The following is a 26,799-nucleotide window of genomic DNA, read 5'->3' as shown; positions in this document are numbered from 1 at the left end:
CCCAGGCCAAAAGGCAACAGAATTGAAACAGCTACAGAAGAAGCAAAGACAAAACCTGCCTTACCCGCAGGCACGCACCTAACCCCAAAGCCAACCTCACCCTGCTTTTTGTCACACGTCCATCAGGCTCTGCCCTCCCTCGGGCAAAGCCTCCCAAAAATACCACGTTCCACTCGTCGGCGCTCCCCTCCACGGAAGTCTTTAGTAAAAGGCGAAAGGCTTGTGCGTGCTGAAGGGGAACCAGAGCGTCGATTTGAAACGACCCAAACGGCCTACCCCCAACCCCTCCGTTGGCCCTGACTCACCCCGTCCGCGGGGGCGAACCGGGGAGAACCGGGGCGAACCGCATCCTTCTCGGGAAAAAAAAGGCGCGGAAACGCCACGGGCCGCAGAGGGGCTCGGCCCGCCCCGCTTGGCTTTTCCTTACCGCACTTTCTCCATTTCATTGATGGCTTTTTCTCCATTAAGATCCGTACGCGTTTATCGTATGCGCCTTCCAGCCAGTCCACTCCGTGTTGGTGTCGACTGACACGGCGAGAAAAAAACTCATCCGATTGCCTTCCAGTTTTTTCACCTCGGCCCCGCTGAATGTCAGCCAGCTCTCTCTCTCTCTCTCTCTCTCTCTCTCTCTCTCTCTCTCTCTCCTCTCTCTCTCTCTCTCTCTGTCACTCACTCACTCACTCAGTCACTCACTCACTCAGTCACTCCTTTTTTTTTTTTTTTTTTGTTTTTTTTTTTATATCTAAAAGGGCGGGGAAAACGCCACCGGCCGACAGGGCTCCGCCCACACCCCCTTTTCACCCCGTTTTTTTGGTAGGGATCGCTTGTTCCGCTTTGTTGGGGGGCCGCCCCCCCCTTTTGAGAGTTTTTTGACCCTCACCCCAAAAACCCTAGCCCTAACCTAAACCCCTCTCCCCCAAACCTCACTCATTCAGACATTCCCTCCTTCCCTCCCTCCCTCCCTCCCTCCCTCCCTCCCTCACTAGCTTTTCTCTTTGACACGCTTAGAAAGATTGCACCCTTCCCGGAGACGCTTGCAATACCGGGGCGATGCGCGGAGCGGACGGAGCGAGCCCCTGTTCCGACTCCCTGTTGCAAAAATCCGTTTAATATGTTGTCCTCGCATGGAGGACATATCAGATATTAAACTGATAAGAACAGATACTACACTTGATCTTAGCCAAAAGGCCGAGAAGCGATGACCGCATTATCGGACGCCCCCGGCGCGCGGACCCTCCGTGCACCACCTGGGCCGCTCGGTCACCACACCGAGAACGGCCGAAACCACGGAAGCGGAAAGCCCAGGCCAAAAGCCGCAGGACAAGCAGGGACGGAAGCGAAAGCCCAGGCCAAAAGCCGCAGGACAAGCAGGGACGGAAGCGGAAAGCCCAGGCCAAAAGCCGCAGGACAAGCAGGGACGGAAGCGGAAAGCCCAGGCCAAAAGCCGCAGGACAAGCAGGGACGGAAGCGGAAAGCCCAGGCCAAAAGGCAACAGAATTGAAACAGCTACAGAAGAAGCAAAGACAAAACCTGCCTTACCCGCAGGCACGCACCTAACCCCAAAGCCAACCTCACCCTGCTTTTGTCACACGTCCATCAGGCTCTGCCCTCCCTCGGGCAAAGCCTCCCAAAAATACCACGTTCCACTCGTCGGCGCTCCCCTCCACGGAAGTCTTTAGTAAAAGGCGAAAGGCTTGTGCGTGCTGAAGGGGAACCAGAGCGTCGATTTGAAACGACCCAAACGGCCTACCCCCAACCCCTCCGTTGGCCCTGACTCACCCGTCGCGGGGGCGAACCGGGGAGAACCGGGGCGAACCGCATCCTTCTCGGGAAAAAAAAGGCGCGGAAACGCCACGGGCCGCAGAGGGGCTCGGCCCCGCCCGCTTGGCTTTTCCTTACCGCACTTTCTCCATTTCATTGATGGCTTTTTCTCCATTAAGATCCGTACGCGTTTATCGTATGCGCCTTCCAGCCAGTCCACTCCGTGTTGGTGTCGACTGACACGGCGAGAAAAAACTCATTCCGATTGCCTTCCAGTTTTTCACCTCGGCCCCCGCTGAATGTCAGCCAGCTCTCTCTCTCTCTCTCTCTCTCTCTCTCTCTCCTCTCTCTCTCTCTCTCTCTCTCTCTCTCTGTCACTCACTCACTCACTCAGTCACTCACTCACTCAGTCACTCCCTTTTTTTTTTTTTTTTTTTGTTTTTTTTTTATATCTAAAAGGGCGGGAAAACGCCACCGGCCGACAGGGCTCCGCCCACACCCCCTTTTCACCCCGTTTTTTTGGTAGGGATCGCTTGTTCCGCTTTGTTGGGGGGCCCCCACCCTTTTGAGAGTTTTTTGACCCTCACCCCAAAAACCCTAGCCCTAACCTAAACCCCTCTCCCCCCAAACCTCACTCATTCAGACATTCCCTCCTTCCCTCCCTCCCTCCCTCCCTCCCTCCCTCCCTCACTAGCTTTTCTCTTTGACACGCTTAGAAAGATTGCACCCTTCCCGGAGACGCTGCAATACCGGGGCGATGCGCGGAGCGGACGGAGCGAGCCCCTGTTCCGACTCCCTGTTGCAAAAATCCGTTTAATATGTTGTCCTCGCATGGAGGACATATCAGATATTAAACTGATAAGAACAGATACTACACTTGATCTTAGCCAAAAGGCCGAGAAGCGATGACCGCATTATCGGACGCCCCCGGCGCGCGGACCCTCCGTGCACCACCTGGGCCGCTCGGTCACCACACCGAGAACGGCCGAAACCACGGAAGCGGAAAGCCCAGGCCAAAAGCCGCAGGACAAGCAGGGACGGAAGCGGAAAGCCCAGGCCAAAAGCCGCAGGACAAGCAGGGACGGAAGCGGAAAGCCCAGGCCAAAAGCCGCAGGACAAGCAGGGACGGAAGCGGAAAGCCCAGGCCAAAAGCCGCAGGACAAGCAGGGACGGAAGCGGAAAGCCCAGGCCAAAAGGCAACAGAATTGAAACAGCTACAGAAGAAGCAAAGACAAAACCTGCCTTACCCGCAGGCACGCACCTAACCCCAAAGCCAACCTCACCCTGCTTTTGTCACACGTCCATCAGGCTCTGCCCTCCCTCGGGCAAAGCCTCCCAAAAATACCACGTTCCACTCGTCGGCGCTCCCCTCCACGGAAGTCTTTAGTAAAAGGCGAAAGGCTTGTGCGTGCTGAAGGGGAACCAGAGCGTCGATTTGAAACGACCCAAACGGCCTACCCCCAACCCCTCCGTTGGCCCTGACTCACCCGTCCGCGGGGGCGAACCGGGGAGAACCGGGGCGAACCGCATCCTTCTCGGGAAAAAAAAGGCGCGGAAACGCCACGGGCCGCAGAGGGGCTCGGCCCGCCCGCTTGGCTTTTCCTTACCGCACTTTCTCCATTTCATTGATGGCTTTTTCTCCATTAAGATCCGTACGCGTTTATCGTATGCGCCTTCCAGCCAGTCCACTCCGTGTTGGTGTCGACTGACACGGCGAGAAAAAACTCATTCCGATTGCCTTCCAGTTTTTCACCTCGGCCCCGCTGAATGTCAGCCAGCTCTCTCTCTCTCTCTCTCTCTCTCTCTCTCTCTCTCTCTCTCTCTCTCTCTCTCTCTCTCTGTCACTCACTCACTCACTCACTCAGTCACTCACTCACTCAGTCACTCCCTTTTTTTTTTTTTTTTTTTGTTTTTTTTTTATATCTAAAAGGGCGGGAAAACGCCACCGGCCGACAGGGCTCCGCCCACACCCCCTTTTCACCCCGTTTTTTTGGTAGGGATCGCTTGTTCCGCTTTGTTGGGGGGCCCCCCCCTTTTGAGAGTTTTTTGACCCTCACCCCAAAAACCCTAGCCCTAACCTAAACCCCTCTCCCCCAAACCTCACTCATTCAGACATTCCCTCCTTCCCTCCCTCCCTCCCTCCCTCCCTCCCTCCCTCACTAGCTTTTCTCTTTGACACGCTTAGAAAGATTGCACCCTTCCCGGAGACGCTGCAATACCGGGGCGATGCGCGGAGCGGACGGAGCGAGCCCCTGTTCCGACTCCCTGTTGCAAAAATCCGTTTAATATGTTGTCCTCGCATGGAGGACATATCAGATATTAAACTGATAAGAACAGATACTACACTTGATCTTAGCCAAAAGGCCGAGAAGCGATGACCGCATTATCGGACGCCCCCGGCGCGCGGACCCTCCGTGCACCACCTGGGCCGCTCGGTCACCACACCGAGAACGGCCGAAACCACGGAAGCGGAAAGCCCAGGCCAAAAGCCGCAGGACAAGCAGGGACGGAAGCGGAAAGCCCAGGCCAAAAGCCGCAGGACAAGCAGGGACGGAAGCGGAAAGCCCAGGCCAAAAGCCGCAGGACAAGCAGGGACGGAAGCGGAAAGCCCAGGCCAAAAGGCAACAGAATTGAAACAGCTACAGAAGAAGCAAAGACAAAACCTGCCTTACCCGCAGGCACGCACCTAACCCCAAAGCCAACCTCACCCTGCTTTTGTCACACGTCCATCAGGCTCTGCCCTCCCTCGGGCAAAGCCTCCCAAAAATACCACGTTCCACTCGTCGGCGCTCCCCTCCACGGAAGTCTTTAGTAAAAGGCGAAAGGCTTGTGCGTGCTGAAGGGGAACCAGAGCGTCGATTTGAAACGACCCAAACGGCCTACCCCCAACCCCTCCGTTGGCCCTGACTCACCCGTCCGCGGGGGCGAACCGGGGAGAACCGGGGCGAACCGCATCCTTCTCGGGAAAAAAAAGGCGCGGAAACGCCACGGGCCGCAGAGGGGCTCGGCCCGCCCGCTTGGCTTTTCCTTACCGCACTTTCTCCATTTCATTGATGGCTTTTTCTCCATTAAGATCCGTACGCGTTTATCGTATGCGCCTTCCAGCCAGTCCACTCCGTGTTGGTGTCGACTGACACGGCGAGAAAAAACTCATTCCGATTGCCTTCCAGTTTTTCACCTCGGCCCCGCTGAATGTCAGCCAGCTCTCTCTCTCTCTCTCTCTCTCTCTCTCTCTCTCTCTCTCTCTCTCTCTCTCTCTCTCTCTGTCACTCACTCACTCACTCACTCAGTCACTCACTCACTCAGTCACTCCCTTTTTTTTTTTTTTTTTTTGTTTTTTTTTTATATCTAAAAGGGCGGGAAAACGCCACCGGCCGACAGGGCTCCGCCCACACCCCCTTTTCACCCCGTTTTTTTGGTAGGGATCGCTTGTTCCGCTTTGTTGGGGGGCCCCCCCCTTTTGAGAGTTTTTTGACCCTCACCCCAAAAACCCTAGCCCTAACCTAAACCCCTCTCCCCCAAACCTCACTCATTCAGACATTCCCTCCTTCCCTCCCTCCCTCCCTCCCTCCCTCCCTCCCTCACTAGCTTTTCTCTTTGACACGCTTAGAAAGATTGCACCCTTCCCGGAGACGCTGCAATACCGGGGCGATGCGCGGAGCGGACGGAGCGAGCCCCTGTTCCGACTCCCTGTTGCAAAAATCCGTTTAATATGTTGTCCTCGCATGGAGGACATATCAGATATTAAACTGATAAGAACAGATACTACACTTGATCTTAGCCAAAAGGCCGAGAAGCGATGACCGCATTATCGGACGCCCCCGGCGCGCGGACCCTCCGTGCACCACCTGGGCCGCTCGGTCACCACACCGAGAACGGCCGAAACCACGGAAGCGGAAAGCCCAGGCCAAAAGCCGCAGGACAAGCAGGGACGGAAGCGGAAAGCCCAGGCCAAAAGCCGCAGGACAAGCAGGGACGGAAGCGGAAAGCCCAGGCCAAAAGCCGCAGGACAAGCAGGGACGGAAGCGGAAAGCCCAGGCCAAAAGGCAACAGAATTGAAACAGCTACAGAAGAAGCAAAGACAAAACCTGCCTTACCCGCAGGCACGCACCTAACCCCAAAGCCAACCTCACCCTGCTTTTGTCACACGTCCATCAGGCTCTGCCCTCCCTCGGGCAAAGCCTCCCAAAAATACCACGTTCCACTCGTCGGCGCTCCCCTCCACGGAAGTCTTTAGTATAAAAGGCGAAAGGCTTGTGCGTGCTGAAGGGGAACCAGAGCGTCGATTTGAAACGACCCAAACGGCCTACCCCCAACCCCTCCGTTGGCCCTGACTCACCCGTCCGCGGGGGCGAACCGGGGAGAACCGGGGCGAACCGCATCCTTCTCGGGAAAAAAAAGGCGCGGAAACGCCACGGGCCGCAGAGGGGCTCGGCCCGCCCGCTTGGCTTTTCCTTACCGCACTTTCTCCATTTCATTGATGGCTTTTTCTCCATTAAGATCCGTACGCGTTTATCGTATGCGCCTTCCAGCCAGTCCACTCCGTGTTGGTGTCGACTGACACGGCGAGAAAAAACTCATTCCGATTGCCTTCCAGTTTTTCACCTCGGCCCCGCTGAATGTCAGCCAGCTCTCTCTCTCTCTCTCTCTCTCTCTCTCTCTCTCTCTCTCTCTCTCTCTCTCTCTCTCTGTCACTCACTCACTCACTCACTCAGTCACTCACTCACTCAGTCACTCCCTTTTTTTTTTTTTTTTTTTTTTTTTTTTTATATCTAAAAGGGCGGGAAAACGCCACCGGCCGACAGGGCTCCGCCCACACCCCCTTTTCACCCCGTTTTTTTGGTAGGGATCGCTTGTTCCGCTTTGTTGGGGGGCCCCCCCCTTTTGAGAGTTTTTTGACCCTCACCCCAAAAACCCTAGCCCTAACCTAAACCCCTCTCCCCCAAACCTCACTCATTCAGACATTCCCTCCTTCCCTCCCTCCCTCCCTCCCTCCCTCCCTCCCTCCCTCACTAGCTTTTCTCTTTGACACGCTTAGAAAGATTGCACCCTTCCCGGAGACGCTGCAATACCGGGGCGATGCGCGGAGCGGACGGAGCGAGCCCCTGTTCCGACTCCCTGTTGCAAAAATCCGTTTAATATGTTGTCCTCGCATGGAGGACATATCAGATATTAAACTGATAAGAACAGATACTACACTTGATCTTAGCCAAAAGGCCGAGAAGCGATGACCGCATTATCGGACGCCCCCGGCGCGCGGACCCTCCGTGCACCACCTGGGCCGCTCGGTCACCACACCGAGAACGGCCGAAACCACGGAAGCGGAAAGCCCAGGCCAAAAGCCGCAGGACAAGCAGGGACGGAAGCGGAAAGCCCAGGCCAAAAGCCGCAGGACAAGCAGGGACGGAAGCGGAAAGCCCAGGCCAAAAGCCGCAGGACAAGCAGGGACGGAAGCGGAAAGCCCAGGCCAAAAGCCGCAGGACAAGCAGGGACGGAAGCGGAAAGCCCAGGCCAAAAGGCAACAGAATTGAAACAGCTACAGAAGAAGCAAAGACAAAACCTGCCTTACCCGCAGGCACGCACCTAACCCCAAAGCCAACCTCACCCTGCTTTTGTCACACGTCCATCAGGCTCTGCCCTCCCTCGGGCAAAGCCTCCCAAAAATACCACGTTCCACTCGTCGGCGCTCCCCTCCACGGAAGTCTTTAGTAAAAGGCGAAAGGCTTGTGCGTGCTGAAGGGGAACCAGAGCGTCGATTTGAAACGACCCAAACGGCCTACCCCCAACCCCTCCGTTGGCCCTGACTCACCCGTCCGCGGGGGCGAACCGGGGAGAACCGGGGCGAACCGCATCCTTCTCGGGAAAAAAAAGGCGCGGAAACGCCACGGGCCGCAGAGGGGCTCGGCCCGCCCGCTTGGCTTTTCCTTACCGCACTTTCTCCATTTCATTGATGGCTTTTTCTCCATTAAGATCCGTACGCGTTTATCGTATGCGCCTTCCAGCCAGTCCACTCCGTGTTGGTGTCGACTGACACGGCGAGAAAAAACTCATTCCGATTGCCTTCCAGTTTTTCACCTCGGCCCCGCTGAATGTCAGCCAGCTCTCTCTCTCTCTCTCTCTCTCTCTCTCTCTCTCTCTCTCTCTCTCTCTCTCTCTCTCTGTCACTCACTCACTCACTCACTCAGTCACTCACTCACTCAGTCACTCCCTTTTTTTTTTTTTTTTTTTGTTTTTTTTTTATATCTAAAAGGGCGGGAAAACGCCACCGGCCGACAGGGCTCCGCCCACACCCCCTTTTCACCCCGTTTTTTTGGTAGGGATCGCTTGTTCCGCTTTGTTGGGGGGCCCCCCCCTTTTGAGAGTTTTTTGACCCTCACCCCAAAAACCCTAGCCCTAACCTAAACCCCTCTCCCCCAAACCTCACTCATTCAGACATTCCCTCCTTCCCTCCCTCCCTCCCTCCCTCCCTCCCTCCCTCACTAGCTTTTCTCTTTGACACGCTTAGAAAGATTGCACCCTTCCCGGAGACGCTGCAATACCGGGGCGATGCGCGGAGCGGACGGAGCGAGCCCCTGTTCCGACTCCCTGTTGCAAAAATCCGTTTAATATGTTGTCCTCGCATGGAGGACATATCAGATATTAAACTGATAAGAACAGATACTACACTTGATCTTAGCCAAAAGGCCGAGAAGCGATGACCGCATTATCGGACGCCCCCGGCGCGCGGACCCTCCGTGCACCACCTGGGCCGCTCGGTCACCACACCGAGAACGGCCGAAACCACGGAAGCGGAAAGCCCAGGCCAAAAGCCGCAGGACAAGCAGGGACGGAAGCGGAAAGCCCAGGCCAAAAGCCGCAGGACAAGCAGGGACGGAAGCGGAAAGCCCAGGCCAAAAGCCGCAGGACAAGCAGGGACGGAAGCGGAAAGCCCAGGCCAAAAGGCAACAGAATTGAAACAGCTACAGAAGAAGCAAAGACAAAACCTGCCTTACCCGCAGGCACGCACCTAACCCCAAAGCCAACCTCACCCTGCTTTTGTCACACGTCCATCAGGCTCTGCCCTCCCTCGGGCAAAGCCTCCCAAAAATACCACGTTCCACTCGTCGGCGCTCCCCTCCACGGAAGTCTTTAGTAAAAGGCGAAAGGCTTGTGCGTGCTGAAGGGGAACCAGAGCGTCGATTTGAAACGACCCAAACGGCCTACCCCCAACCCCTCCGTTGGCCCTGACTCACCCGTCCGCGGGGGCGAACCGGGGAGAACCGGGGCGAACCGCATCCTTCTCGGGAAAAAAAAGGCGCGGAAACGCCACGGGCCGCAGAGGGGCTCGGCCCGCCCGCTTGGCTTTTCCTTACCGCACTTTCTCCATTTCATTGATGGCTTTTTCTCCATTAAGATCCGTACGCGTTTATCGTATGCGCCTTCCAGCCAGTCCACTCCGTGTTGGTGTCGACTGACACGGCGAGAAAAAACTCATTCCGATTGCCTTCCAGTTTTTCACCTCGGCCCCGCTGAATGTCAGCCAGCTCTCTCTCTCTCTCTCTCTCTCTCTCTCTCTCTCTCTCTCTCTCTCTCTCTCTCTCTCTCTGTCACTCACTCACTCACTCACTCAGTCACTCACTCACTCAGTCACTCCCTTTTTTTTTTTTTTTTTTTTTTTTTTTTTATATCTAAAAGGGCGGGAAAACGCCACCGGCCGACAGGGCTCCGCCCACACCCCCTTTTCACCCCGTTTTTTTGGTAGGGATCGCTTGTTCCGCTTTGTTGGGGGGCCCCCCCCTTTTGAGAGTTTTTTGACCCTCACCCCAAAAACCCTAGCCCTAACCTAAACCCCTCTCCCCCAAACCTCACTCATTCAGACATTCCCTCCTTCCCTCCCTCCCTCCCTCCCTCCCTCCCTCCCTCACTAGCTTTTCTCTTTGACACGCTTAGAAAGATTGCACCCTTCCCGGAGACGCTGCAATACCGGGGCGATGCGCGGAGCGGACGGAGCGAGCCCCTGTTCCGACTCCCTGTTGCAAAAATCCGTTTAATATGTTGTCCTCGCATGGAGGACATATCAGATATTAAACTGATAAGAACAGATACTACACTTGATCTTAGCCAAAAGGCCGAGAAGCGATGACCGCATTATCGGACGCCCCCGGCGCGCGGACCCTCCGTGCACCACCTGGGCCGCTCGGTCACCACACCGAGAACGGCCGAAACCACGGAAGCGGAAAGCCCAGGCCAAAAGCCGCAGGACAAGCAGGGACGGAAGCGGAAAGCCCAGGCCAAAAGCCGCAGGACAAGCAGGGACGGAAGCGGAAAGCCCAGGCCAAAAGCCGCAGGACAAGCAGGGACGGAAGCGGAAAGCCCAGGCCAAAAGCCGCAGGACAAGCAGGGACGGAAGCGGAAAGCCCAGGCCAAAAGGCAACAGAATTGAAACAGCTACAGAAGAAGCAAAGACAAAACCTGCCTTACCCGCAGGCACGCACCTAACCCCAAAGCCAACCTCACCCTGCTTTTGTCACACGTCCATCAGGCTCTGCCCTCCCTCGGGCAAAGCCTCCCAAAAATACCACGTTCCACTCGTCGGCGCTCCCCTCCACGGAAGTCTTTAGTAAAAGGCGAAAGGCTTGTGCGTGCTGAAGGGGAACCAGAGCGTCGATTTGAAACGACCCAAACGGCCTACCCCCAACCCCTCCGTTGGCCCTGACTCACCCGTCCGCGGGGGCGAACCGGGGAGAACCGGGGCGAACCGCATCCTTCTCGGGAAAAAAAAGGCGCGGAAACGCCACGGGCCGCAGAGGGGCTCGGCCCGCCCGCTTGGCTTTTCCTTACCGCACTTTCTCCATTTCATTGATGGCTTTTTCTCCATTAAGATCCGTACGCGTTTATCGTATGCGCCTTCCAGCCAGTCCACTCCGTGTTGGTGTCGACTGACACGGCGAGAAAAAACTCATTCCGATTGCCTTCCAGTTTTTCACCTCGGCCCCGCTGAATGTCAGCCAGCTCTCTCTCTCTCTCTCTCTCTCTCTCTCTCTCTCTCTCTCTCTCTCTCTCTCTCTGTCACTCACTCACTCACTCACTCAGTCACTCACTCACTCAGTCACTCCCTTTTTTTTTTTTTTTTTTTGTTTTTTTTTTATATCTAAAAGGGCGGGAAAACGCCACCGGCCGACAGGGCTCCGCCCACACCCCCTTTTCACCCCGTTTTTTTGGTAGGGATCGCTTGTTCCGCTTTGTTGGGGGGCCCCCCCCTTTTGAGAGTTTTTTGACCCTCACCCCAAAAACCCTAGCCCTAACCTAAACCCCTCTCCCCCAAACCTCACTCATTCAGACATTCCCTCCTTCCCTCCCTCCCTCCCTCCCTCCCTCCCTCCCTCACTAGCTTTTCTCTTTGACACGCTTAGAAAGATTGCACCCTTCCCGGAGACGCTGCAATACCGGGGCGATGCGCGGAGCGGACGGAGCGAGCCCCTGTTCCGACTCCCTGTTGCAAAAATCCGTTTAATATGTTGTCCTCGCATGGAGGACATATCAGATATTAAACTGATAAGAACAGATACTACACTTGATCTTAGCCAAAAGGCCGAGAAGCGATGACCGCATTATCGGACGCCCCCGGCGCGCGGACCCTCCGTGCACCACCTGGGCCGCTCGGTCACCACACCGAGAACGGCCGAAACCACGGAAGCGGAAAGCCCAGGCCAAAAGCCGCAGGACAAGCAGGGACGGAAGCGGAAAGCCCAGGCCAAAAGCCGCAGGACAAGCAGGGACGGAAGCGGAAAGCCCAGGCCAAAAGCCGCAGGACAAGCAGGGACGGAAGCGGAAAGCCCAGGCCAAAAGCCGCAGGACAAGCAGGGACGGAAGCGGAAAGCCCAGGCCAAAAGGCAACAGAATTGAAACAGCTACAGAAGAAGCAAAGACAAAACCTGCCTTACCCGCAGGCACGCACCTAACCCCAAAGCCAACCTCACCCTGCTTTTGTCACACGTCCATCAGGCTCTGCCCTCCCTCGGGCAAAGCCTCCCAAAAATACCACGTTCCACTCGTCGGCGCTCCCCTCCACGGAAGTCTTTAGTAAAAGGCGAAAGGCTTGTGCGTGCTGAAGGGGAACCAGAGCGTCGATTTGAAACGACCCAAACGGCCTACCCCCAACCCCTCCGTTGGCCCTGACTCACCCGTCCGCGGGGGCGAACCGGGGAGAACCGGGGCGAACCGCATCCTTCTCGGGAAAAAAAAGGCGCGGAAACGCCACGGGCCGCAGAGGGGCTCGGCCCGCCCGCTTGGCTTTTCCTTACCGCACTTTCTCCATTTCATTGATGGCTTTTTCTCCATTAAGATCCGTACGCGTTTATCGTATGCGCCTTCCAGCCAGTCCACTCCGTGTTGGTGTCGACTGACACGGCGAGAAAAAACTCATTCCGATTGCCTTCCAGTTTTTCACCTCGGCCCCGCTGAATGTCAGCCAGCTCTCTCTCTCTCTCTCTCTCTCTCTCTCTCTCTCTCTCTCTCTCTCTCTCTCTCTCTCTCTGTCACTCACTCACTCACTCACTCAGTCACTCACTCACTCAGTCACTAGCTTTTCTCTTTGACACGCTTAGAAAGATTGCACCCTTCCCGGAGACGCTGCAATACCGGGGCGATGCGCGGAGCGGACGGAGCGAGCCCCTGTTCCGACTCCCTGTTGCAAAAATCCGTTTAATATGTTGTCCTCGCATGGAGGACATATCAGATATTAAACTGATAAGAACAGATACTACACTTGATCTTAGCCAAAAGGCCGAGAAGCGATGACCGCATTATCGGACGCCCCCGGCGCGCGGACCCTCCGTGCACCACCTGGGCCGCTCGGTCACCACACCGAGAACGGCCGAAACCACGGAAGCGGAAAGCCCAGGCCAAAAGCCGCAGGACAAGCAGGGACGGAAGCGGAAAGCCCAGGCCAAAAGCCGCAGGACAAGCAGGGACGGAAGCGGAAAGCCCAGGCCAAAAGCCGCAGGACAAGCAGGGACGGAAGCGGAAAGCCCAGGCCAAAAGCCGCAGGACAAGCAGGGACGGAAGCGGAAAGCCCAGGCCAAAAGGCAACAGAATTGAAACAGCTACAGAAGAAGCAAAGACAAAACCTGCCTTACCCGCAGGCACGCACCTAACCCCAAAGCCAACCTCACCCTGCTTTTGTCACACGTCCATCAGGCTCTGCCCTCCCTCGGGCAAAGCCTCCCAAAAATACCACGTTCCACTCGTCGGCGCTCCCCTCCACGGAAGTCTTTAGTAAAAGGCGAAAGGCTTGTGCGTGCTGAAGGGGAACCAGAGCGTCGATTTGAAACGACCCAAACGGCCTACCCCCAACCCCTCCGTTGGCCCTGACTCACCCGTCCGCGGGGGCGAACCGGGGAGAACCGGGGCGAACCGCATCCTTCTCGGGAAAAAAAAGGCGCGGAAACGCCACGGGCCGCAGAGGGGCTCGGCCCGCCCGCTTGGCTTTTCCTTACCGCACTTTCTCCATTTCATTGATGGCTTTTTCTCCATTAAGATCCGTACGCGTTTATCGTATGCGCCTTCCAGCCAGTCCACTCCGTGTTGGTGTCGACTGACACGGCGAGAAAAAACTCATTCCGATTGCCTTCCAGTTTTTCACCTCGGCCCCGCTGAATGTCAGCCAGCTCCTCTCTCTCTCTCTCTCTCTCTCTCTCTCTCTCTCTCTCTCTCTCTCTCTCTCTGTCACTCACTCACTCACTCACTCAGTCACTCACTCACTCAGTCACTCCCTTTTTTTTTTTTTTTTTTTGTTTTTTTTTTATATCTAAAAGGGCGGGAAAACGCCACCGGCCGACAGGGCTCCGCCCACACCCCCTTTTCACCCCGTTTTTTTGGTAGGGATCGCTTGTTCCGCTTTGTTGGGGGGCCCCCCCCTTTTGAGAGTTTTTTGACCCTCACCCCAAAAACCCTAGCCCTAACCTAAACCCCTCTCCCCCAAACCTCACTCATTCAGACATTCCCTCCTTCCCTCCCTCCCTCCCTCCCTCCCTCCCTCCCTCACTAGCTTTTCTCTTTGACACGCTTAGAAAGATTGCACCCTTCCCGGAGACGCTGCAATACCGGGGCGATGCGCGGAGCGGACGGAGCGAGCCCCTGTTCCGACTCCCTGTTGCAAAAATCCGTTTAATATGTTGTCCTCGCATGGAGGACATATCAGATATTAAACTGATAAGAACAGATACTACACTTGATCTTAGCCAAAAGGCCGAGAAGCGATGACCGCATTATCGGACGCCCCCGGCGCGCGGACCCTCCGTGCACCACCTGGGCCGCTCGGTCACCACACCGAGAACGGCCGAAACCACGGAAGCGGAAAGCCCAGGCCAAAAGCCGCAGGACAAGCAGGGACGGAAGCGGAAAGCCCAGGCCAAAAGCCGCAGGACAAGCAGGGACGGAAGCGGAAAGCCCAGGCCAAAAGCCGCAGGACAAGCAGGGACGGAAGCGGAAAGCCCAGGCCAAAAGCCGCAGGACAAGCAGGGACGGAAGCGGAAAGCCCAGGCCAAAAGGCAACAGAATTGAAACAGCTACAGAAGAAGCAAAGACAAAACCTGCCTTACCCGCAGGCACGCACCTAACCCCAAAGCCAACCTCACCCTGCTTTTGTCACACGTCCATCAGGCTCTGCCCTCCCTCGGGCAAAGCCTCCCAAAAATACCACGTTCCACTCGTCGGCGCTCCCCTCCACGGAAGTCTTTAGTAAAAGGCGAAAGGCTTGTGCGTGCTGAAGGGGAACCAGAGCGTCGATTTGAAACGACCCAAACGGCCTACCCCCAACCCCTCCGTTGGCCCTGACTCACCCGTCCGCGGGGGCGAACCGGGGAGAACCGGGGCGAACCGCATCCTTCTCGGGAAAAAAAAGGCGCGGAAACGCCACGGGCCGCAGAGGGGCTCGGCCCGCCCGCTTGGCTTTTCCTTACCGCACTTTCTCCATTTCATTGATGGCTTTTTCTCCATTAAGATCCGTACGCGTTTATCGTATGCGCCTTCCAGCCAGTCCACTCCGTGTTGGTGTCGACTGACACGGCGAGAAAAAACTCATTCCGATTGCCTTCCAGTTTTTCACCTCGGCCCCGCTGAATGTCAGCCAGCTCTCTCTCTCTCTCTCTCTCTCTCTCTCTCTCTCTCTCTCTCTCTCTCTCTCTCTCTCTCTCTCTCTCTCTGTCACTCACTCACTCACTCAGTCACTCACTCACTCAGTCACTCCCTTTTTTTTTTTTTTTTTTGTTTTTTTTTTATATCTAAAAGGGCGGGAAAACGCCACCGGCCGACAGGGCTCCGCCCACACCCCCTTTTCACCCCGTTTTTTTGGTAGGGATCGCTTGTTCCGCTTTGTTGGGGGGCCCCCCCCTTTTGAGAGTTTTTTGACCCTCACCCCAAAAACCCTAGCCCTAACCTAAACCCCTCTCCCCCAAACCTCACTCATTCAGACATTCCCTCCTTCCCTCCCTCCCTCCCTCCCTCCCTCCCTCCCTCACTAGCTTTTCTCTTTGACACGCTTAGAAAGATTGCACCCTTCCCGGAGACGCTGCAATACCGGGGCGATGCGCGGAGCGGACGGAGCGAGCCCCTGTTCCGACTCCCTGTTGCAAAAATCCGTTTAATATGTTGTCCTCGCATGGAGGACATATCAGATATTAAACTGATAAGAACAGATACTACACTTGATCTTAGCCAAAAGGCCGAGAAGCGATGACCGCATTATCGGACGCCCCCGGCGCGCGGACCCTCCGTGCACCACCTGGGCCGCTCGGTCACCACACCGAGAACGGCCGAAACCACGGAAGCGGAAAGCCCAGGCCAAAAGCCGCAGGACAAGCAGGGACGGAAGCGGAAAGCCCAGGCCAAAAGCCGCAGGACAAGCAGGGACGGAAGCGGAAAGCCCAGGCCAAAAGCCGCAGGACAAGCAGGGACGGAAGCGGAAAGCCCAGGCCAAAAGCCGCAGGACAAGCAGGGACGGAAGCGGAAAGCCCAGGCCAAAAGCCGCAGGACAAGCAGGGACGGAAGCGGAAAGCCCAGGCCAAAAGCCGCAGGACAAGCAGGGACGGAAGCGGAAAGCCCAGGCCAAAAGCCGCAGGACAAGCAGGGACGGAAGCGGAAAGCCCAGGCCAAAAGCCGCAGGACAAGCAGGGACGGAAGCGGAAAGCCCAGGCCAAAAGCCGCAGGACAAGCAGGGACGGAAGCGGAAAGCCCAGGCCAAAAGCCGCAGGACAAGCAGGGACGGAAGCGGAAAGCCCAGGCCAAAAGCCGCAGGACAAGCAGGGACGGAAGCGGAAAGCCCAGGCCAAAAGCCGCAGGACAAGCAGGGACGGAAGCGGAAAGCCCAGGCCAAAAGCCGCAGGACAAGCAGGGACGGAAGCGGAAAGCCCAGGCCAAAAGCCGCAGGACAAGCAGGGACGGAAGCGGAAAGCCCAGGCCAAAAGCCGCAGGACAAGCAGGGACGGAAGCGGAAAGCCCAGGCCAAAAGCCGCAGGACAAGCAGGGACGGAAGCGGAAAGCCCAGGCCAAAAGCCGCAGGACAAGCAGGGACGGAAGCGGAAAGCCCAGGCCAAAAGCCGCAGGACAAGCAGGGACGGAAGCGGAAAGCCCAGGCCAAAAGCCGCAGGACAAGCAGGGACGGAAGCGGAAAGCCCAGGCCAAAAGCCGCAGGACAAGCAGGGACGGAAGCGGAAAGCCCAGGCCAAAAGCCGCAGGACAAGCAGGGACGGAAGCGGAAAGCCCAGGCCAAAAGCCGCAGGACAAGCAGGGACGGAAGCGGAAAGCCCAGGCCAAAAGCCGCAGGACAAGCAGGGACGGAAGCGGAAAGCCCAGGCCAAAAGCCGCAGGACAAGCAGGGACGGAAGCGGAAAGCCCAGGCCAAAAGCCGCAGGACAAGCAGGGACGGAAGCGGAAAGCCCAGGCCAAAAGGCAACAGAATTGAAACAGCTACAGAAGAAGCAAAGACAAAACCTGCCTTACCCGCAGGCACGCACCTAACCCCAAAGCCAACCTCACCCTGCTTTTGTCACACGTCCATCAGGCTCTGCCCTCCCTCGGGCAAAGCCTCCCAAAAATACCACGTTCCACTCGTCGGCGCTCCCCTCCACGGAAGTCTTTAGTAAAAGGCGAAAGGCTTGTGCGTGCTGAAGGGGAACCAGAGCGTCGATTTGAAACGACCCAAACGGCCTACCCCCAACCCCTCCGTTGGCCCTGACTCACCCGTCCGCGGGGGCGAACCGCATCCTTCTCGGGAAAAAAAAGGCGCGGAAACGCCACGGGCCGCAGAGGGGCTCGGCCCGCCCGCTTGGCTTTTCCTTACCGCACTTTCTCCATTTCATTGATGGCTTTTTCTCCATTAAGATCCGTACGCGTTTATCGTATGCGCCTTCCAGCCAGTCCACTCCGTGTTGGTGTCGACTGACACGGCGAGAAAAAACTCATTCCGATTGCCTTCCAGTTTTTCACCTCGGCCCCGCTGAATGTCAGCCAGCTCTCTCTCTCTCTCTCTCTCTCTCTCTCTCTCTCTCTCTCTCTCTCTCTCTCTCTCTCTCTGTCACTCACTCACTCACTCAGTCACTCACTCACTCAGTCACTCCCTTTTTTTTTTTTTTTTTTTTTTTTTTTTTATATCTAAAAGGGCGGGAAAACGCCACCGGCCGACAGGGCTCCGCCCACACCCCCTTTTCACCCCGTTTTTTTGGTAGGGATCGCTTGTTCCGCTTTGTTGGGGGGCCCCCCCCTTTTGAGAGTTTTTTGACCCTCACCCCAAAAACCCTAGCCCTAACCTAAACCCCTCTCCCCCAAACCTCACTCATTCAGACATTCCCTCCCTCCCTCCCTCCCTCCCTCCCTCCCTCCCTCACTAGCTTTTCTCTTTGACACGCTTAGAAAGATTGCACCCTTCCCGGAGACGCTGCAATACCGGGGCGATGCGCGGAGCGGACGGAGCGAGCCCCTGTTCCGACTCCCTGTTGCAAAAATCCGTTTAATATGTTGTCCTCGCATGGAGGACATATCAGATATTAAACTGATAAGAACAGATACTACACTTGATCTTAGCCAAAAGGCCGAGAAGCGATGACCGCATTATCGGACGCCCCCGGCGCGCGGACCCTCCGTGCACCACCTGGGCCGCTCGGTCACCACACCGAGAACGGCCGAAACCACGGAAGCGGAAAGCCCAGGCCAAAAGCCGCAGGACAAGCAGGGACGGAAGCGGAAAGCCCAGGCCAAAAGCCGCAGGACAAGCAGGGACGGAAGCGGAAAGCCCAGGCCAAAAGCCGCAGGACAAGCAGGGACGGAAGCGGAAAGCCCAGGCCAAAAGGCAACAGAATTGAAACAGCTACAGAAGAAGCAAAGACAAAACCTGCCTTACCCGCAGGCACGCACCTAACCCCAAAGCCAACCTCACCCTGCTTTTGTCACACGTCCATCAGGCTCTGCCCTCCCTCGGGCAAAGCCTCCCAAAAATACCACGTTCCACTCGTCGGCGCTCCCCTCCACGGAAGTCTTTAGTAAAAGGCGAAAGGCTTGTGCGTGCTGAAGGGGAACCAGAGCGTCGATTTGAAACGACCCAAACGGCCTACCCCCAACCCCTCCGTTGGCCCTGACTCACCCGTCCGCGGGGGCGAACCGCATCCTTCTCGGGAAAAAAAAGGCGCGGAAACGCCACGGGCCGCAGAGGGGCTCGGCCCGCCCGCTTGGCTTTTCCTTACCGCACTTTCTCCATTTCATTGATGGCTTTTTCTCCATTAAGATCCGTACGCGTTTATCGTATGCGCCTTCCAGCCAGTCCACTCCGTGTTGGTGTCGACTGACACGGCGAGAAAAAACTCATTCCGATTGCCTTCCAGTTTTTCACCTCGGCCCCGCTGAATGTCAGCCAGCTCTCTCTCTCTCTCTCTCTCTCTCTCTCTCTCTCTCTCTCTCTCTCTCTCTCTCTCTCTGTCACTCACTCACTCACTCAGTCACTCACTCACTCAGTCACTCCCTTTTTTTTTTTTTTTTTTGTTTTTTTTTTATATCTAAAAGGGCGGGAAAACGCCACCGGCCGACAGGGCTCCGCCCACACCCCCTTTTCACCCCGTTTTTTTGGTAGGGATCGCTTGTTCCGCTTTGTTGGGGGGCCCCCCCCTTTTGAGAGTTTTTTGACCCTCACCCCAAAAACCCTAGCCCTAACCTAAACCCCTCTCCCCCAAACCTCACTCATTCAGACATTCCCTCCTTCCCTCCCTCCCTCCCTCCCTCCCTCCCTCCCTCACTAGCTTTTCTCTTTGACACGCTTAGAAAGATTGCACCCTTCCCGGAGACGCTGCAATACCGGGGCGATGCGCGGAGCGGACGGAGCGAGCCCCTGTTCCGACTCCCTGTTGCAAAAATCCGTTTAATATGTTGTCCTCGCATGGAGGACATATCAGATATTAAACTGATAAGAACAGATACTACACTTGATCTTAGCCAAAAGGCCGAGAAGCGATGACCGCATTATCGGACGCCCCCGGCGCGCGGACCCTCCGTGCACCACCTGGGCCGCTCGGTCACCACACCGAGAACGGCCGAAACCACGGAAGCGGAAAGCCCAGGCCAAAAGCCGCAGGACAAGCAGGGACGGAAGCGGAAAGCCCAGGCCAAAAGCCGCAGGACAAGCAGGGACGGAAGCGGAAAGCCCAGGCCAAAAGCCGCAGGACAAGCAGGGACGGAAGCGGAAAGCCCAGGCCAAAAGGCAACAGAATTGAAACAGCTACAGAAGAAGCAAAGACAAAACCTGCCTTACCCGCAGGCACGCACCTAACCCCAAAGCCAACCTCACCCTGCTTTTGTCACACGTCCATCAGGCTCTGCCCTCCCTCGGGCAAAGCCTCCCAAAAATACCACGTTCCACTCGTCGGCGCTCCCCTCCACGGAAGTCTTTAGTAAAAGGCGAAAGGCTTGTGCGTGCTGAAGGGGAACCAGAGCGTCGATTTGAAACGACCCAAACGGCCTACCCCCAACCCCTCCGTTGGCCCTGACTCACCCGTCCGCGGGGGCGAACCGCATCCTTCTCGGGAAAAAAAAAGGCGCGGAAACGCCACGGGCCGCAGAGGGGCTCGGCCCGCCCGCTTGGCTTTTCCTTACCGCACTTTCTCCATTTCATTGATGGCTTTTTCTCCATTAAGATCCGTACGCGTTTATCGTATGCGCCTTCCAGCCAGTCCACTCCGTGTTGGTGTCGACTGACACGGCGAGAAAAAACTCATTCCGATTGCCTTCCAGTTTTTCACCTCGGCCCCGCTGAATGTCAGCCAGCTCTCTCTCTCTCTCTCTCTCTCTCTCTCTCTCTCTCTCTCTCTCTCTCTCTCTCTCTCTCTCTCTCTCTCTGTCACTCACTCACTCAGTCACTCACTCACTCAGTCACTCCCTTTTTTTTTTTTTTTTTTGTTTTTTTTTTTATATCTAAAAGGGCGGGAAAACGCCACCGGCCGACAGGGCTCCGCCCACACCCCCTTTTCACCCCGTTTTTTTGGTAGGGATCGCTTGTTCCGCTTTGTTGGGGGGCCCCCCCCTTTTGAGAGTTTTTTGACCCTCACCCCAAAAACCCTAGCCCTAACCTAAACCCCTCTCCCCCAAACCTCACTCATTCAGACATTCCCTCCTTCCCTCCCTCCCTCCCTCCCTCCCTCCCTCCCTCACTAGCTTTTCTCTTTGACACGCTTAGAAAGATTGCACCCTTCCCGGAGACGCTGCAATACCGGGGCGATGCGCGGAGCGGACGGAGCGAGCCCCTGTTCCGACTCCCTGTTGCAAAAATCCGTTTAATATGTTGTCCTCGCATGGAGGACATATCAGATATTAAACTGATAAGAACAGATACTACACTTGATCTTAGCCAAAAGGCCGAGAAGCGATGACCGCATTATCGGACGCCCCCGGCGCGCGGACCCTCCGTGCACCACCTGGGCCGCTCGGTCACCACACCGAGAACGGCCGAAACCACGGAAGCGGAAAGCCCAGGCCAAAAGCCGCAGGACAAGCAGGGACGGAAGCGGAAAGCCCAGGCCAAAAGCCGCAGGACAAGCAGGGACGGAAGCGGAAAGCCCAGGCCAAAAGCCGCAGGACAAGCAGGGACGGAAGCGGAAAGCCCAGGCCAAAAGCCGCAGGACAAGCAGGGACGGAAGCGGAAAGCCCAGGCCAAAAGCCGCAGGACAAGCAGGGACGGAAGCGGAAAGCCCAGGCCAAAAGCCGCAGGACAAGCAGGGACGGAAGCGGAAAGCCCAGGCCAAAAGGCAACAGAATTGAAACAGCTACAGAAGAAGCAAAGACAAAACCTGCCTTACCCGCAGGCACGCACCTAACCCCAAAGCCAACCTCACCCTGCTTTTGTCACACGTCCATCAGGCTCTGCCCTCCCTCGGGCAAAGCCTCCCAAAAATACCACGTTCCACTCGTCGGCGCTCCCCTCCACGGAAGTCTTTAGTAAAAGGCGAAAGGCTTGTGCGTGCTGAAGGGGAACCAGAGCGTCGATTTGAAACGACCCAAACGGCCTACCCCCAACCCCTCCGTTGGCCCTGACTCACCCGTCCGCGGGGGCGAACCGCATCCTTCTCGGGAAAAAAAAGGCGCGGAAACGCCACGGGCCGCAGAGGGGCTCGGCCCGCCCGCTTGGCTTTTCCTTACCGCACTTTCTCCATTTCATTGATGGCTTTTTCTCCATTAAGATCCGTACGCGTTTATCGTATGCGCCTTCCAGCCAGTCCACTCCGTGTTGGTGTCGACTGACACGGCGAGAAAAAACTCATTCCGATTGCCTTCCAGTTTTTCACCTCGGCCCCGCTGAATGTCAGCCAGCTCTCTCTCTCTCTCTCTCTCTCTCTCTCTCTCTCTCTCTCTCTCTCTCTCTCTCTCTCTCTGTCACTCACTCACTCACTCAGTCACTCACTCACTCAGTCACTCCCTTTTTTTTTTTTTTTTTTGTTTTTTTTTTATATCTAAAAGGGCGGGAAAACGCCACCGGCCGACAGGGCTCCGCCCACACCCCCTTTTCACCCCGTTTTTTTGGTAGGGATCGCTTGTTCCGCTTTGTTGGGGGGCCCCCCCCTTTTGAGAGTTTTTTGACCCTCACCCCAAAAACCCTAGCCCTAACCTAAACCCCTCTCCCCCAAACCTCACTCATTCAGACATTCCCTCCTTCCCTCCCTCCCTCCCTCCCTCCCTCACTAGCTTTTCTCTTTGACACGCTTAGAAAGATTGCACCCTTCCCGGAGACGCTGCAATACCGGGGCGATGCGCGGAGCGGACGGAGCGAGCCCCTGTTCCGACTCCCTGTTGCAAAAATCCGTTTAATATGTTGTCCTCGCATGGAGGACATATCAGATATTAAACTGATAAGAACAGATACTACACTTGATCTTAGCCAAAAGGCCGAGAAGCGATGACCGCATTATCGGACGCCCCCGGCGCGCGGACCCTCCGTGCACCACCTGGGCCGCTCGGTCACCACACCGAGAACGGCCGAAACCACGGAAGCGGAAAGCCCAGGCCAAAAGCCGCAGGACAAGCAGGGACGGAAGCGGAAAGCCCAGGCCAAAAGCCGCAGGACAAGCAGGGACGGAAGCGGAAAGCCCAGGCCAAAAGCCGCAGGACAAGCAGGGACGGAAGCGGAAAGCCCAGGCCAAAAGCCGCAGGACAAGCAGGGACGGAAGCGGAAAGCCCAGGCCAAAAGCCGCAGGACAAGCAGGGACGGAAGCGGAAAGCCCAGGCCAAAAGCCGCAGGACAAGCAGGGACGGAAGCGGAAAGCCCAGGCCAAAAGCCGCAGGACAAGCAGGGACGGAAGCGGAAAGCCCAGGCCAAAAGCCGCAGGACAAGCAGGGACGGAAGCGGAAAGCCCAGGCCAAAAGCCGCAGGACAAGCAGGGACGGAAGCGGAAAGCCCAGGCCAAAAGCCGCAGGACAAGCAGGGACGGAAGCGGAAAGCCCAGGCCAAAAGCCGCAGGACAAGCAGGGACGGAAGCGGAAAGCCCAGGCCAAAAGCCGCAGGACAAGCAGGGACGGAAGCGGAAAGCCCAGGCCAAAAGCCGCAGGACAAGCAGGGACGGAAGCGGAAAGCCCAGGCCAAAAGCCGCAGGACAAGCAGGGACGGAAGCGGAAAGCCCAGGCCAAAAGCCGCAGGACAAGCAGGGACGGAAGCGGAAAGCCCAGGCCAAAAGCCGCAGGACAAGCAGGGACGGAAGCGGAAAGCCCAGGCCAAAAGCCGCAGGACAAGCAGGGACGGAAGCGGAAAGCCCAGGCCAAAAGCCGCAGGACAAGCAGGGACGGAAGCGGAAAGCCCAGGCCAAAAGCCGCAGGACAAGCAGGGACGGAAGCGGAAAGCCCAGGCCAAAAGCCGCAGGACAAGCAGGGACGGAAGCGGAAAGCCCAGGCCAAAAGCCGCAGGACAAGCAGGGACGGAAGCGGAAAGCCCAGGCCAAAAGCCGCAGGACAAGCAGGGACGGAAGCGGAAAGCCCAGGCCAAAAGCCGCAGGACAAGCAGGGACGGAAGCGGAAAGCCCAGGCCAAAAGCCGCAGGACAAGCAGGGACGGAAGCGGAAAGCCCAGGCCAAAAGCCGCAGGACAAGCAGGGACGGAAGCGGAAAGCCCAGGCCAAAAGCCGCAGGACAAGCAGGGACGGAAGCGGAAAGCCCAGGCCAAAAGCCGCAGGACAAGCAGGGACGGAAGCGGAAAGCCCAGGCCAAAAGGCAACAGAATTGAAACAGCTACAGAAGAAGCAAAGACAAAACCTGCCTTACCCGCAGGCACGCACCTAACCCCAAAGCCAACCTCACCCTGCTTTTGTCACACGTCCATCAGGCTCTGCCCTCCCTCGGGCAAAGCCTCCCAAAAATACCACGTTCCACTCGTCGGCGCTCCCCTCCACGGAAGTCTTTAGTAAAAGGCGAAAGGCTTGTGCGTGCTGAAGGGGAACCAGAGCGTCGATTTGAAACGACCCAAACGGCCTACCCCCAACCCCTCCGTTGGCCCTGACTCACCCGTCCGCGGGGGCGAACCGCATCCTTCTCGGGAAAAAAAAGGCGCGGAAACGCCACGGGCCGCAGAGGGGCTCGGCCCGCCCGCTTGGCTTTTCCTTACCGCACTTTCTCCATTTCATTGATGGCTTTTTCTCCATTAAGATCCGTACGCGTTTATCGTATGCGCCTTCCAGCCAGTCCACTCCGTGTTGGTGTCGACTGACACGGCGAGAAAAAACTCATTCCGATTGCCTTCCAGTTTTTCACCTCGGCCCCGCTGAATGTCAGCCAGCTCTCTCTCTCTCTCTCTCTCTCTCTCTCTCTCTCTCTCTCTCTCTCTCTCTCTCTCTCTGTCACTCACTCACTCACTCAGTCACTCACTCACTCAGTCACTCCCTTTTTTTTTTTTTTTTTTGTTTTTTTTTTATATCTAAAAGGGCGGGAAAACGCCACCGGCCGACAGGGCTCCGCCCACACCCCCTTTTCACCCCGTTTTTTTGGTAGGGATCGCTTGTTCCGCTTTGTTGGGGGGCCCCCCCCTTTTGAGAGTTTTTTGACCCTCACCCCAAAAACCCTAGCCCTAACCTAAACCCCTCTCCCCCAAACCTCACTCATTCAGACATTCCCTCCTTCCCTCCCTCCCTCCCTCCCTCCCTCCCTCCCTCACTAGCTTTTCTCTTTGACACGCTTAGAAAGATTGCACCCTTCCCGGAGACGCTGCAATACCGGGGCGATGCGCGGAGCGGACGGAGCGAGCCCCTGTTCCGACTCCCTGTTGCAAAAATCCGTTTAATATGTTGTCCTCGCATGGAGGACATATCAGATATTAAACTGATAAGAACAGATACTACACTTGATCTTAGCCAAAAGGCCGAGAAGCGATGACCGCATTATCGGACGCCCCCGGCGCGCGGACCCTCCGTGCACCACCTGGGCCGCTCGGTCACCACACCGAGAACGGCCGAAACCACGGAAGCGGAAAGCCCAGGCCAAAAGCCGCAGGACAAGCAGGGACGGAAGCGGAAAGCCCAGGCCAAAAGCCGCAGGACAAGCAGGGACGGAAGCGGAAAGCCCAGGCCAAAAGCCGCAGGACAAGCAGGGACGGAAGCGGAAAGCCCAGGCCAAAAGCCGCAGGACAAGCAGGGACGGAAGCGGAAAGCCCAGGCCAAAAGCCGCAGGACAAGCAGGGACGGAAGCGGAAAGCCCAGGCCAAAAGCCGCAGGACAAGCAGGGACGGAAGCGGAAAGCCCAGGCCAAAAGGCAACAGAATTGAAACAGCTACAGAAGAAGCAAAGACAAAACCTGCCTTACCCGCAGGCACGCACCTAACCCCAAAGCCAACCTCACCCTGCTTTTGTCACACGTCCATCAGGCTCTGCCCTCCCTCGGGCAAAGCCTCCCAAAAATACCACGTTCCACTCGTCGGCGCTCCCCTCCACGGAAGTCTTTAGTAAAAGGCGAAAGGCTTGTGCGTGCTGAAGGGGAACCAGAGCGTCGATTTGAAACGACCCAAACGGCCTACCCCCAACCCCTCCGTTGGCCCTGACTCACCCGTCCGCGGGGGCGAACCGGGGAGAACCGGGGCGAACCGCATCCTTCTCGGGAAAAAAAGGCGCGGAAACGCCACGGGCCGCAGAGGGGCTCGGCCCGCCCGCTTGGCTTTTCCTTACCGCACTTTCTCCATTTCATTGATGGCTTTTTCTCCATTAAGATCCGTACGCGTTTATCGTATGCGCCTTCCAGCCAGTCCACTCCGTGTTGGTGTCGACTGACACGGCGAGAAAAAACTCATTCCGATTGCCTTCCAGTTTTTCACCTCGGCCCCGCTGAATGTCAGCCAGCTCTCTCTCTCTCTCTCTCTCTCTCTCTCTCTCTCTCTCTCTCTCTCTCTCTCTCTCTCTCTCTGTCACTCACTCACTCACTCACTCAGTCACTCACTCACTCAGTCACTCCCTTTTTTTTTTTTTTTTTTTGTTTTTTTTTTATATCTAAAAGGGCGGGAAAACGCCACCGGCCGACAGGGCTCCGCCCACACCCCCTTTTCACCCCGTTTTTTTGGTAGGGATCGCTTGTTCCGCTTTGTTGGGGGGCCCCCCCCTTTTGAGAGTTTTTTGACCCTCACCCCAAAAACCCTAGCCCTAACCTAAACCCCTCTCCCCCAAACCTCACTCATTCAGACATTCCCTCCTTCCCTCCCTCCCTCCCTCCCTCCCTCCCTCCCTCACTAGCTTTTCTCTTTGACACGCTTAGAAAGATTGCACCCTTCCCGGAGACGCTGCAATACCGGGGCGATGCGCGGAGCGGACGGAGCGAGCCCCTGTTCCGACTCCCTGTTGCAAAAATCCGTTTAATATGTTGTCCTCGCATGGAGGACATATCAGATATTAAACTGATAAGAACAGATACTACACTTGATCTTAGCCAAAAGGCCGAGAAGCGATGACCGCATTATCGGACGCCCCCGGCGCGCGGACCCTCCGTGCACCACCTGGGCCGCTCGGTCACCACACCGAGAACGGCCGAAACCACGGAAGCGGAAAGCCCAGGCCAAAAGCCGCAGGACAAGCAGGGACGGAAGCGGAAAGCCCAGGCCAAAAGCCGCAGGACAAGCAGGGACGGAAGCGGAAAGCCCAGGCCAAAAGCCGCAGGACAAGCAGGGACGGAAGCGGAAAGCCCAGGCCAAAAGCCGCAGGACAAGCAGGGACGGAAGCGGAAAGCCCAGGCCAAAAGCCGCAGGACAAGCAGGGACGGAAGCGGAAAGCCCAGGCCAAAAGCCGCAGGACAAGCAGGGACGGAAGCGGAAAGCCCAGGCCAAAAGCCGCAGGACAAGCAGGGACGGAAGCGGAAAGCCCAGGCCAAAAGCCGCAGGACAAGCAGGGACGGAAGCGGAAAGCCCAGGCCAAAAGCCGCAGGACAAGCAGGGACGGAAGCGGAAAGCCCAGGCCAAAAGCCGCAGGACAAGCAGGGACGGAAGCGGAAAGCCCAGGCCAAAAGCCGCAGGACAAGCAGGGACGGAAGCGGAAAGCCCAGGCCAAAAGCCGCAGGACAAGCAGGGACG

General features: G+C 56.9%; 33 non-coding genes and 1 pseudogene across 33 annotated transcripts; all 34 read right to left on the bottom strand.

Annotated features, from left to right (window-relative positions):
* Nucleotides 1-131: 131 nt before the first annotated feature.
* Nucleotides 132-249, bottom strand: LOC136964704 (U5 spliceosomal RNA). The gene has a single exon (XR_010879158.1). It is a non-coding gene; the product is annotated as a U5 spliceosomal RNA (small nuclear RNA).
* A 759-nt stretch (nt 250-1,008) lies between these two features.
* LOC136964607 (U2 spliceosomal RNA) lies at nt 1,009-1,200 on the bottom strand. Its single transcript, XR_010879101.1, has one exon. It is a non-coding gene; the product is annotated as a U2 spliceosomal RNA (small nuclear RNA).
* Nucleotides 1,201-1,605: 405 nt separating this feature from the next.
* LOC136964703 (U5 spliceosomal RNA) lies at nt 1,606-1,723 on the bottom strand. The gene has a single exon (XR_010879157.1). It is a non-coding gene; the product is annotated as a U5 spliceosomal RNA (small nuclear RNA).
* A 754-nt stretch (nt 1,724-2,477) lies between these two features.
* On the bottom strand, nt 2,478-2,668 carry LOC136964786 (U2 spliceosomal RNA). Its single transcript, XR_010879235.1, has one exon. It is a non-coding gene; the product is annotated as a U2 spliceosomal RNA (small nuclear RNA).
* Nucleotides 2,669-3,074: 406 nt separating this feature from the next.
* Nucleotides 3,075-3,192, bottom strand: LOC136964702 (U5 spliceosomal RNA). Its single transcript, XR_010879156.1, has one exon. It is a non-coding gene; the product is annotated as a U5 spliceosomal RNA (small nuclear RNA).
* Nucleotides 3,193-3,946: 754 nt separating this feature from the next.
* On the bottom strand, nt 3,947-4,137 carry LOC136964784 (U2 spliceosomal RNA). The gene has a single exon (XR_010879233.1). It is a non-coding gene; the product is annotated as a U2 spliceosomal RNA (small nuclear RNA).
* Nucleotides 4,138-4,499: 362 nt separating this feature from the next.
* On the bottom strand, nt 4,500-4,617 carry LOC136964701 (U5 spliceosomal RNA). Its single transcript, XR_010879155.1, has one exon. It is a non-coding gene; the product is annotated as a U5 spliceosomal RNA (small nuclear RNA).
* Nucleotides 4,618-5,371: 754 nt separating this feature from the next.
* Nucleotides 5,372-5,562, bottom strand: LOC136964783 (U2 spliceosomal RNA). Its single transcript, XR_010879232.1, has one exon. It is a non-coding gene; the product is annotated as a U2 spliceosomal RNA (small nuclear RNA).
* A 362-nt stretch (nt 5,563-5,924) lies between these two features.
* LOC136964775 (U5 spliceosomal RNA) lies at nt 5,925-6,044 on the bottom strand (annotated as a pseudogene).
* Nucleotides 6,045-6,799: 755 nt separating this feature from the next.
* On the bottom strand, nt 6,800-6,990 carry LOC136964782 (U2 spliceosomal RNA). The gene has a single exon (XR_010879231.1). It is a non-coding gene; the product is annotated as a U2 spliceosomal RNA (small nuclear RNA).
* A 406-nt stretch (nt 6,991-7,396) lies between these two features.
* Nucleotides 7,397-7,514, bottom strand: LOC136964698 (U5 spliceosomal RNA). Its single transcript, XR_010879153.1, has one exon. It is a non-coding gene; the product is annotated as a U5 spliceosomal RNA (small nuclear RNA).
* Nucleotides 7,515-8,266: 752 nt separating this feature from the next.
* Nucleotides 8,267-8,457, bottom strand: LOC136964781 (U2 spliceosomal RNA). The gene has a single exon (XR_010879230.1). It is a non-coding gene; the product is annotated as a U2 spliceosomal RNA (small nuclear RNA).
* Nucleotides 8,458-8,819: 362 nt separating this feature from the next.
* LOC136964697 (U5 spliceosomal RNA) lies at nt 8,820-8,937 on the bottom strand. Its single transcript, XR_010879152.1, has one exon. It is a non-coding gene; the product is annotated as a U5 spliceosomal RNA (small nuclear RNA).
* Nucleotides 8,938-9,690: 753 nt separating this feature from the next.
* On the bottom strand, nt 9,691-9,881 carry LOC136964770 (U2 spliceosomal RNA). The gene has a single exon (XR_010879221.1). It is a non-coding gene; the product is annotated as a U2 spliceosomal RNA (small nuclear RNA).
* Nucleotides 9,882-10,287: 406 nt separating this feature from the next.
* LOC136964696 (U5 spliceosomal RNA) lies at nt 10,288-10,405 on the bottom strand. The gene has a single exon (XR_010879151.1). It is a non-coding gene; the product is annotated as a U5 spliceosomal RNA (small nuclear RNA).
* Nucleotides 10,406-11,153: 748 nt separating this feature from the next.
* Nucleotides 11,154-11,344, bottom strand: LOC136964759 (U2 spliceosomal RNA). Its single transcript, XR_010879210.1, has one exon. It is a non-coding gene; the product is annotated as a U2 spliceosomal RNA (small nuclear RNA).
* Nucleotides 11,345-11,750: 406 nt separating this feature from the next.
* On the bottom strand, nt 11,751-11,868 carry LOC136964695 (U5 spliceosomal RNA). The gene has a single exon (XR_010879150.1). It is a non-coding gene; the product is annotated as a U5 spliceosomal RNA (small nuclear RNA).
* Nucleotides 11,869-12,347: 479 nt separating this feature from the next.
* On the bottom strand, nt 12,348-12,538 carry LOC136964748 (U2 spliceosomal RNA). The gene has a single exon (XR_010879199.1). It is a non-coding gene; the product is annotated as a U2 spliceosomal RNA (small nuclear RNA).
* Nucleotides 12,539-12,944: 406 nt separating this feature from the next.
* On the bottom strand, nt 12,945-13,062 carry LOC136964694 (U5 spliceosomal RNA). The gene has a single exon (XR_010879149.1). It is a non-coding gene; the product is annotated as a U5 spliceosomal RNA (small nuclear RNA).
* A 749-nt stretch (nt 13,063-13,811) lies between these two features.
* LOC136964736 (U2 spliceosomal RNA) lies at nt 13,812-14,002 on the bottom strand. Its single transcript, XR_010879188.1, has one exon. It is a non-coding gene; the product is annotated as a U2 spliceosomal RNA (small nuclear RNA).
* Nucleotides 14,003-14,408: 406 nt separating this feature from the next.
* Nucleotides 14,409-14,526, bottom strand: LOC136964693 (U5 spliceosomal RNA). Its single transcript, XR_010879148.1, has one exon. It is a non-coding gene; the product is annotated as a U5 spliceosomal RNA (small nuclear RNA).
* Nucleotides 14,527-15,285: 759 nt separating this feature from the next.
* Nucleotides 15,286-15,476, bottom strand: LOC136964724 (U2 spliceosomal RNA). The gene has a single exon (XR_010879177.1). It is a non-coding gene; the product is annotated as a U2 spliceosomal RNA (small nuclear RNA).
* Nucleotides 15,477-16,806: 1,330 nt separating this feature from the next.
* On the bottom strand, nt 16,807-16,924 carry LOC136964692 (U5 spliceosomal RNA). The gene has a single exon (XR_010879147.1). It is a non-coding gene; the product is annotated as a U5 spliceosomal RNA (small nuclear RNA).
* A 725-nt stretch (nt 16,925-17,649) lies between these two features.
* LOC136964712 (U2 spliceosomal RNA) lies at nt 17,650-17,840 on the bottom strand. Its single transcript, XR_010879166.1, has one exon. It is a non-coding gene; the product is annotated as a U2 spliceosomal RNA (small nuclear RNA).
* A 362-nt stretch (nt 17,841-18,202) lies between these two features.
* On the bottom strand, nt 18,203-18,320 carry LOC136964691 (U5 spliceosomal RNA). Its single transcript, XR_010879146.1, has one exon. It is a non-coding gene; the product is annotated as a U5 spliceosomal RNA (small nuclear RNA).
* A 727-nt stretch (nt 18,321-19,047) lies between these two features.
* Nucleotides 19,048-19,238, bottom strand: LOC136964700 (U2 spliceosomal RNA). Its single transcript, XR_010879154.1, has one exon. It is a non-coding gene; the product is annotated as a U2 spliceosomal RNA (small nuclear RNA).
* Nucleotides 19,239-19,600: 362 nt separating this feature from the next.
* LOC136964690 (U5 spliceosomal RNA) lies at nt 19,601-19,718 on the bottom strand. Its single transcript, XR_010879145.1, has one exon. It is a non-coding gene; the product is annotated as a U5 spliceosomal RNA (small nuclear RNA).
* A 737-nt stretch (nt 19,719-20,455) lies between these two features.
* Nucleotides 20,456-20,646, bottom strand: LOC136964688 (U2 spliceosomal RNA). The gene has a single exon (XR_010879143.1). It is a non-coding gene; the product is annotated as a U2 spliceosomal RNA (small nuclear RNA).
* Nucleotides 20,647-21,140: 494 nt separating this feature from the next.
* Nucleotides 21,141-21,258, bottom strand: LOC136964689 (U5 spliceosomal RNA). The gene has a single exon (XR_010879144.1). It is a non-coding gene; the product is annotated as a U5 spliceosomal RNA (small nuclear RNA).
* A 721-nt stretch (nt 21,259-21,979) lies between these two features.
* Nucleotides 21,980-22,170, bottom strand: LOC136964677 (U2 spliceosomal RNA). The gene has a single exon (XR_010879132.1). It is a non-coding gene; the product is annotated as a U2 spliceosomal RNA (small nuclear RNA).
* Nucleotides 22,171-23,588: 1,418 nt separating this feature from the next.
* On the bottom strand, nt 23,589-23,706 carry LOC136964687 (U5 spliceosomal RNA). The gene has a single exon (XR_010879142.1). It is a non-coding gene; the product is annotated as a U5 spliceosomal RNA (small nuclear RNA).
* A 727-nt stretch (nt 23,707-24,433) lies between these two features.
* On the bottom strand, nt 24,434-24,624 carry LOC136964665 (U2 spliceosomal RNA). Its single transcript, XR_010879121.1, has one exon. It is a non-coding gene; the product is annotated as a U2 spliceosomal RNA (small nuclear RNA).
* A 494-nt stretch (nt 24,625-25,118) lies between these two features.
* LOC136964686 (U5 spliceosomal RNA) lies at nt 25,119-25,236 on the bottom strand. Its single transcript, XR_010879141.1, has one exon. It is a non-coding gene; the product is annotated as a U5 spliceosomal RNA (small nuclear RNA).
* Nucleotides 25,237-25,991: 755 nt separating this feature from the next.
* On the bottom strand, nt 25,992-26,182 carry LOC136964653 (U2 spliceosomal RNA). The gene has a single exon (XR_010879114.1). It is a non-coding gene; the product is annotated as a U2 spliceosomal RNA (small nuclear RNA).
* Between the last annotated feature and the right edge of the window lie 617 nt (nt 26,183-26,799).

This window comes from Osmerus mordax, chromosome 20 (genome assembly GCF_038355195.1).
Source record: "Osmerus mordax isolate fOsmMor3 chromosome 20, fOsmMor3.pri, whole genome shotgun sequence".
Taxonomy (NCBI): domain Eukaryota; kingdom Metazoa; phylum Chordata; class Actinopteri; order Osmeriformes; family Osmeridae; genus Osmerus; species Osmerus mordax.
This window is presented reverse-complemented; position numbering and strand designations above follow the sequence as displayed.